Source organism: Triticum aestivum, chromosome 6A, assembly GCF_018294505.1.
Source record: "Triticum aestivum cultivar Chinese Spring chromosome 6A, IWGSC CS RefSeq v2.1, whole genome shotgun sequence".
NCBI classification, from domain to species: Eukaryota; Viridiplantae; Streptophyta; class Magnoliopsida; order Poales; family Poaceae; genus Triticum; species Triticum aestivum.
In genome coordinates, this window is record NC_057809.1 from 198,502,375 (window position 1) to 198,509,825 (window position 7,451).

The 7,451-nt window shown below is 45.8% G+C and overlaps 1 pseudogene; it reads left to right on the forward strand.

Moving 5' to 3' along the window:
* LOC123129566 (uncharacterized) overlaps positions 1-6,240 on the forward strand; it is a 112,367-nt pseudogene extending 106,127 nt beyond the window's left edge.
* The last annotated feature ends 1,211 nt before the right edge of the window (positions 6,241-7,451 follow it).

Below are 7,451 nucleotides of genomic sequence, written 5' to 3' on the forward strand. Positions count from 1 at the left end.
ATAATATTATCAGAATAGTTATTCTGATAACACTTCCGCACAGCACGCTCAATGCAAGTGCACGTCATTGTTCGAACCAAGTGTGCTGCAGTACTCACACGAGTGAACTTCGTGTCAAAAAAAACTGCACGCAGTGTTTTTCCGGTACTGTTTTCGCTCTAATTTTTAATCGTTTATCGGAACGAGGCATATAATATACTGTTGAAAAGCTATTGAATATGCGCAACTTCGTCATGTTGAACACTTTCCGAGATTCCTATCGGTTTAAGAGCAGTTTCAAAAATGGTGCAGGGGGTGACGAGTGGCAGCGAGCGTATTTTTGTGATTTTTTTCTAAACCGCTAATCGGAATAAGGCAAATGATACGCCGTTGGAAAGATATCATTGAGGCGCATCTTTTCTATATATATTATTTTCTCTAATTCGTTACGGTTTAAGAGCAGTTTCGAATTTACTAAATCACGGAATTCTGTTTTTTGAAATATTTGCAATTTTCACTACTGCTTTTGCTCTAGTTTTTGAACCGTTTATCGAAACGAGGCGTGTAATACATCGTTGGAAAGCTATGGACAAGGCGCAACTTTCATATGTAGAAATGGTTTTGAGATTCCTTACAGTTTTAAGTTAATTTTGAAAATCATGCGGCGGACGGCGAGTGGCAGCGGCCGTTTTTCGCGAAATTTTTACAAACCGGTTGTCGAAATGATTCAAATGATATGCCATTGGAAAGATATTGACGAGATGCAACTTTTTCATGTAGAACACGCTCTCTAATTCCTTACAGTTTAAAAGCAGTTTTAAAATTACTAAAATGCGGATAATCTGTTTTTCGCGACACCAAAACCGACGTGTGTATTGCATCAGACAGAGAAACGCACTGCTTTGGACAGAAACCGCACTGCATCAGACAGTCAAGCGAACTTCATGATTTGTCTTATCAGACGTAAATTTTCTTAGATGAGCTTTTTTGTGAGTTTTTGTTGACATTATTTTATGAACGACAAAAGATCACACTGTTTCGGACGGAAAGCCGCACTACATCAGACAGTCGAGCGAACTTCATGATTTGTCTTGTCGGGCGTAAATTTTCTCAGATGAGTTTTTTGTGAGTTTTTGTTGACATTATTTTATGAACGACAAAAGAACACACTGCTTCGGACAGAAAGCCGCACTGCATCAAAGAGTCAAGTGAACTTCATGATTTACTTGTCGGACATAAATTTTCTCAGATAAGTTTTTGTGAACGACAGAAGAACGCACTGCTTCGGACGGAAAATCGCACTGCATCAGACAGTCAAGCGAACTACATGAATTTTTTTTTGTTGGACGTAATTTTTCTCGAATGAGTATTTTTTTCTTTTTTAAAACATTTTTTTATGAATCAGAGTGGACAGCAGAGACGAGTGCAAATGAACCTCAACATACATGGAAGTGAACCACATTACTATTTTTTGTTTCGATAATTTTTTCACACTTCCACGCTTTGTGCAAGTGAACAACATCACTCTCAAAAATGAACCACATCTGAGGACCAAACACACTGCATGTAATGAGTAGCGAGCTCCTTCTGAAGGTGTTTTTGTTTCGGAGTACCAAGTGAACCTCAAAGGAGTTTTATAGCGAACTGCGTGATAGAATAAAGTGAGCTTCAAAACATACATATCCACTCATTATTTTCACATAGCCACGCAACCATCCGGTACACAGCAGAATCAACGACACAAGTACCCAACCGAACTACACTAGGGCAAAGACTATACAAAATGACCATCCATTCTTACTAGTCTTTCTCTTTTGCGTTCCTCATAAACAACAAAATGGACTTCAAATGAACATTAATGTTCTCTTCTCTTTTTCTTACTGAGTGCACTGCAAATGATTTCTAGAAGAAAAAAAGAGTGAGCTGCAAAACAACTCACTCAGCGACGAGGGACTGCAGTATGGTCACCGGCAAAACGCACGACATGCATGATTAGCTGGCGAACCCCAAGTGCACACTAGAGGAGCTACATGTTTTGAGAAGTGAACCTCTTGGCTACTAACCGCTTAGTATTTTTATACTGAGCCGCTTCGCAATCTCACACAAAACTGCATACTGAACTCCATGATGAAGTGTGTATGACTTTTCTTTGTCTTTTTCGTCAACCGCCGAACCACAAGGCACAAACCATCGTCGTTTTGCCAACCGGCGCCACCGCACTGCACCTGACGCGCCACCGTGCTGCACCTGACGCGCCACCGTGCTGCACAGAGAAAAGGAGACGGGGTTAGGAGGATGTGGCGCTGGAACTGAAGTGCTAAAAACAGGGGGGTCAGGAGGATGTGGTGGTTTGCAGGGGCAAAACGGGTGGCCGCCGGCGTTGGGGGTGGATCCCGTGGCCCCCCATCAGCGTTCGAAGGGGTGGACCGAACTACAAACGCCTGTTTGGTCGAGCTGCACGCTGCTGTGGGCAGAACTGCACCCCCATGTGCACCTCGCCGCCGCTGTTGGAGGGAGGAAGGACGCTGCGGTCGTAGGATGCAGTCCAGGTGGTCGACGCGCGTGGTCGCCATGGTGCTCACGGAAGGGGAGGTGATGGCCGCCCGCACCCACACAGGGACAGGAAGACGCGTGGGGATCCAGCCTCCTTGGGAACACGCGGGACCGCCGCCCACTCCCAGCCCGGGATCAGATCTCCAAGCGGTGGTAGGTGAGCCGCCGGCCATCCAGCACAGCGGCGCTGGTGCGACCAGAGGTAGGGCGGTGCCGGTCAGGAGGGAAGGGGGCGCCGGAGGAAGATGCCAACGGGGAGGACCGGGCGCGTTCCAGATCTCGGGCGCGTAGCTTCCAGCACCGTTGCTGAGCGGCGCCTCCTCGATCTGGCGCGGGGCAGCAGGTTGGTAGCCAGAGAGGGGCGGCGCGGTGGGAAGGAGGTGGGGCTCTGCGGAGGAGAAGGATGAGTCCCGTCGGTGGGGGTAGGTGTGGGTGGAAGGCCGGTCGGTGGAGGGTGCCCGGCCGGCGCGGCGCGGCGCTGGTGGCTGCCGGCGATGGCGGTAGAAGGTGATGAGGATTGGGGTTGGTCTGGTGCGAGGCGTGAAGGGGCGGCGCGGGGAGGGAGGTTGTGCGGTGGAGGCGTTGGGGTGGGAGGTGGTTCGGAGAGGAAGGAGATGGGAAGACGAAAGTGGGAGGAAGTGCGGGTGGTGGGCACGAGTGGGGGAGCGGGGGTGGGTTTCGGGCTGGGGTTGACCTGGCTTTTTTCTTTTTCTTTTTGTGCTGTTGGGGTCGGGTGGCTGCGGGTGTATAGGGTGTTAGGAGAATAAGCCTTCGGTGTTATCCGAAAATGCCTTTTGGAGCTCGGCTTCCATGGAGGCCGGTTTTTGAAAAACACAAAATTCATGAAAATTCATATTTCTACCATTCAAAAAAATCTGAAAAAAATTACAGACATACATGGAGGCATAACACACATGTGTGTAAATTTTTAGGACGAAATACGTTGAAATGAAGGCTGTGCAAAAAAGACAAATCTGAGGCTTTTTAACACATGTTACTATTCATCCTCAAAGTTCAGAAATTTGTCTTTTTTCTATAGGTCGCATTTCGAAGTATTTCATCTTGAATTTTTACACACACATACATTTCATTCGTGTATAGTTGCACATTTATTTTCAGAATTTTTTGAAGTCAAAAAGTCTGAATTTTGAATTTTTTAAAAATAAAGGGCTCCATGGAGCTCGGTCACCAAAACGCCCTACTCCGGTGTTATCTATCTACTATCTACTACCTTTATAAAAGCATGAGAGAGCGGAGAACCAAATCATTCTATCCGTTGAAACTTGTAATTTGATGGTCCAAATGGCTCCAATTTATCAAACGTGTTTTACACTTTAATTACCCACCAATGCCACTTCACGTTTCCACTAACCCACCGATCCCATGCTAATCCATCCGTACCCCTTCGTCGTCCTAGAATACATGAGCACGATGCCACGATCCACATGCCATCCCTCCCCTATTGCTGCCGCCAACCGCTTGGAGGGTAACCGATCACCGCTCCTCCACTCCGCCGCCCCGCCACCGCCCCATGCCGTCGCCACACCCCTATGAGCGCTCGCATCTGCTTAAGCGTGGGTCGCGGTCTCGCCGCCAGCCGATTCTCCGTTGGACCAAGGCTTAATCTGCTTAAGAGTGGGTTACGGGAGGTGTGTCTCCGTCCGAGTGACTGCACCGCCGAGGCAGCAGCGGTCGTCCAGGCCGCCACCCAGGAACCGCGGCCCTCCTCCGCAGACCCGCCAGCATGGGCTGCCGCCCAGGCTCCACGACGACAATGGCGAAGAACAAGGTACGCCAGGGAGGCGAGGCCCTGCTGGCGCACCCAGTCGCCACCACCAGGGGCGCGGGACGCCAAGAGGCTTAGCCGAGCGGCTGCCGTCCAAGGAGCAATCCAGACGCGCGCCGCCGGCAGGCATGGCCCGCTCGCCCGACGCTCTGCGGCTGGATGAGAATTTCGACGATGAGGCAGGGTATAGGGACTATGACAACGAGGAGGCTGAGGGGGAGGTGGAGGTTCGCTGGGGGGACATGGTCGGGCGACGCCATGCCCAAGCCACCCGCTGGCTTCGTCCTTGACGACCATGGCCAGTGCATCGCTCCCGCCTCTAAGCACATCGTCACCCTCGTCAGGTGCTCCACATTTAGTTTTCTCCTAGCTAGCAGTTCATACTTGAAATGCATTATCCAAGTTCATCTTGCAAATTTGTGCAGATTGATGACGCGAACAATAGTCCATTGGAGTGCATAATCGGGAGGGTGTTCAGCAGTACGTAGGATCATGAGTGCTTTCTTCTCTGCTCGGTCGACTGTGATTAACCACACTCTACAAATTAGTTGCAAACTTGCAATGTTCATTAGTGATTTCCCTCTCCTATGATTACTTATTTCGTGCCTGTGCAGGTGCTCAAGAGCACAAACTTCAGTGGTTGGATCGTTGTATGTCACTAACTACATACATTACTCATTTATAGTTCAAACATGGTTTCAATTGATGCTAGAAATATTTATTTCGGATAATGTAATTGATGTGTGTTTGTAGGTTGCCTCTCTTGGGTGATATGATTTTTTTGCGGTTTCTCATAAACTGCAGTGTGTTATGCAGATGGAAAAAGCATTCAGGTTCTGCATCCTACCAAGCAGGTTATTTGTTATGACACAAGAACTTTATTATGGTTTTTGATAAAAGAAATATGGACTTCGAAATAGCTTGAAGGTTATCGATTATATGTAGCAAGGCCATTTGATTAAGTTGGCTCTTTCTTGACACCATTTTCTATGCAAGCTATTTGAATACATATTTTCCAAAACAAAGTACATAAGTGTGTTTGGGTGAGGCCCAGATTAAACATCTCACATTTTGTTTCAGAAATCATCTCTACTTAAGTCCAAGAGGTCACCAGGTGAAGGGATGGATAAACTATTAGGTTGCATTAATTTGGAGCTATGAAACTGGTAAAAGGATTATAGTTGCTGTAACTCCTAGGGTCAAGGTTTGTTCCACATTTCTATAATTTTATTTATATTTGTACTAATTTATCACATATCATGCATCTTTTCTCCTTTAGACTAATTATTACAATAGAATATATTGGCCAATAGACTGCCATTCTCACCTTTGGTATTGCATCTTTTTTCTTGACAGCCTGTTACATTGGAACTTGGTGAAGATGTCGTATTTGAGTATGTTGACATTGACAAAAGGTACATGCCGAATGCTGAGACATATATATGTTGTGTGAGGCAGAGGTTAAATGCTCTGTAAATAAAGAGAGACAACAAGGATTGGTGAGTTTATGATCCCACTTTCGTACTGTTTTTATACAAGAACAACAATGAGCGACATATGTACTTCTCATCCAATTAGTTTTCTAGCACGTAAATGTAACTATTTCTTCATGCATGTGAGAAAGACAAATATTAGTTCCTACATGTTTGAGGATATGTATAACCATACTATGGAATGCAATTGTGCCGAGGAGGAACGAGGATGAGAGATGTGTCATGCTAGACATATTAGCAAATTCTTAGTTCATTTGATTACATTCATGAGTATTATTCTATTCCAACATACGGGCTTTGTTCAGTGCATATACAGATATACTATCTTATAGAAATATGTTGTTCAGGGATGAAGAGGTGGATAAGTTTGTGGCTTTACTTACTGAATGTCCAGATCTGTCTTGCTTCTCAGCCAAGGCCTACATTTAGAGTATACATATTCATATGTAAGTGATTTAAGGTCAATTACCTCCCCCTGTTGTAATGCTCATCATCTTAATTCAGACATTGTTATATATATGCACCATGGTTCACGACTATACTTTTTTTCCGTAGGGCCTATGCAAATCCATTTGGAACAGTGTTAATATTTTACATTTTGCTACAAATAGTTGTGTGCTGCAGGTGTCTATACACGGGAACCAAAGAAGGCAACTCGGCAGTTTCTCCCTGCCCTAATCAAGATTCACAATGATAGAAGGGCACAGAGATCATGCTGCCATGGAATCCATCCATTTTCATTGCCTACTGCTTTCTAGCTTGTTTCTTGATATTCAATAGCCATATACCTTTAGGACTTGGGATGTGATTTCACATGCATCGCGTAGCTGATGCTTTTGCCGGTTCATGATGAGCTATTTTTGTGTAAAGCTGCTATTGGCCGTGGAAAGACTAGCTATGCATGTCTCAGTTTTATTGAGCTTAGATGAAAATTTGAGTGAACCGACTAAATTCATACAAAAAAGGGACCAAGTACAACCCCAAATTAGAGACACGATGGGATGCCCATCCTGGTCACTATTAGATTTTGTTATTTGTCATCTAAGAGCTACTATTAGACTTACAATCTCGAATGGCTACTTGTATTTTTTAATTTGTTTGTGGACCTGGAATGGCCATTATTTGGGCATAGGACATGCTAGTACGTTTTCTGAAAGTTGCAGGAGAGGCATGCTATTTAAAATGGATAGATTGCAAAAAAATTGTACCTCCATTGGTCAGGACCTGGCCATGGAAGAATGAACACTAAATGTTGTCAAATGAACTACATTGGTCCGGATCTCCATGTAATAAGTGTTATTCTTGCTGCACTGGCTCGGGCATCCGCATTGTCCGTCGACGGGTATGTATGGGTCGTCGCTTGGTACAGCGGCAGGGGGAATGGCTGGCCATTGAACTACATTGGTCAGACCTATAGGTAATGAGTAGCATGATTCATGTCTTATTTTGGTGATAAAGATATGATATCGATGCAGCCTGATGGTTTGCTGCGAGCGAAGCGATGCCGTTCTATGAGGGAGGCGAGCGGGCCGACGGCAACTGTTGTGAGTCGGGCGAAGCGGCTCTGTCGACGGGTATGTATGGGCCGTCACTTGGTACAGTCGCAGGGGGAAGGGATGGCCATTGAACTACATTGGTCA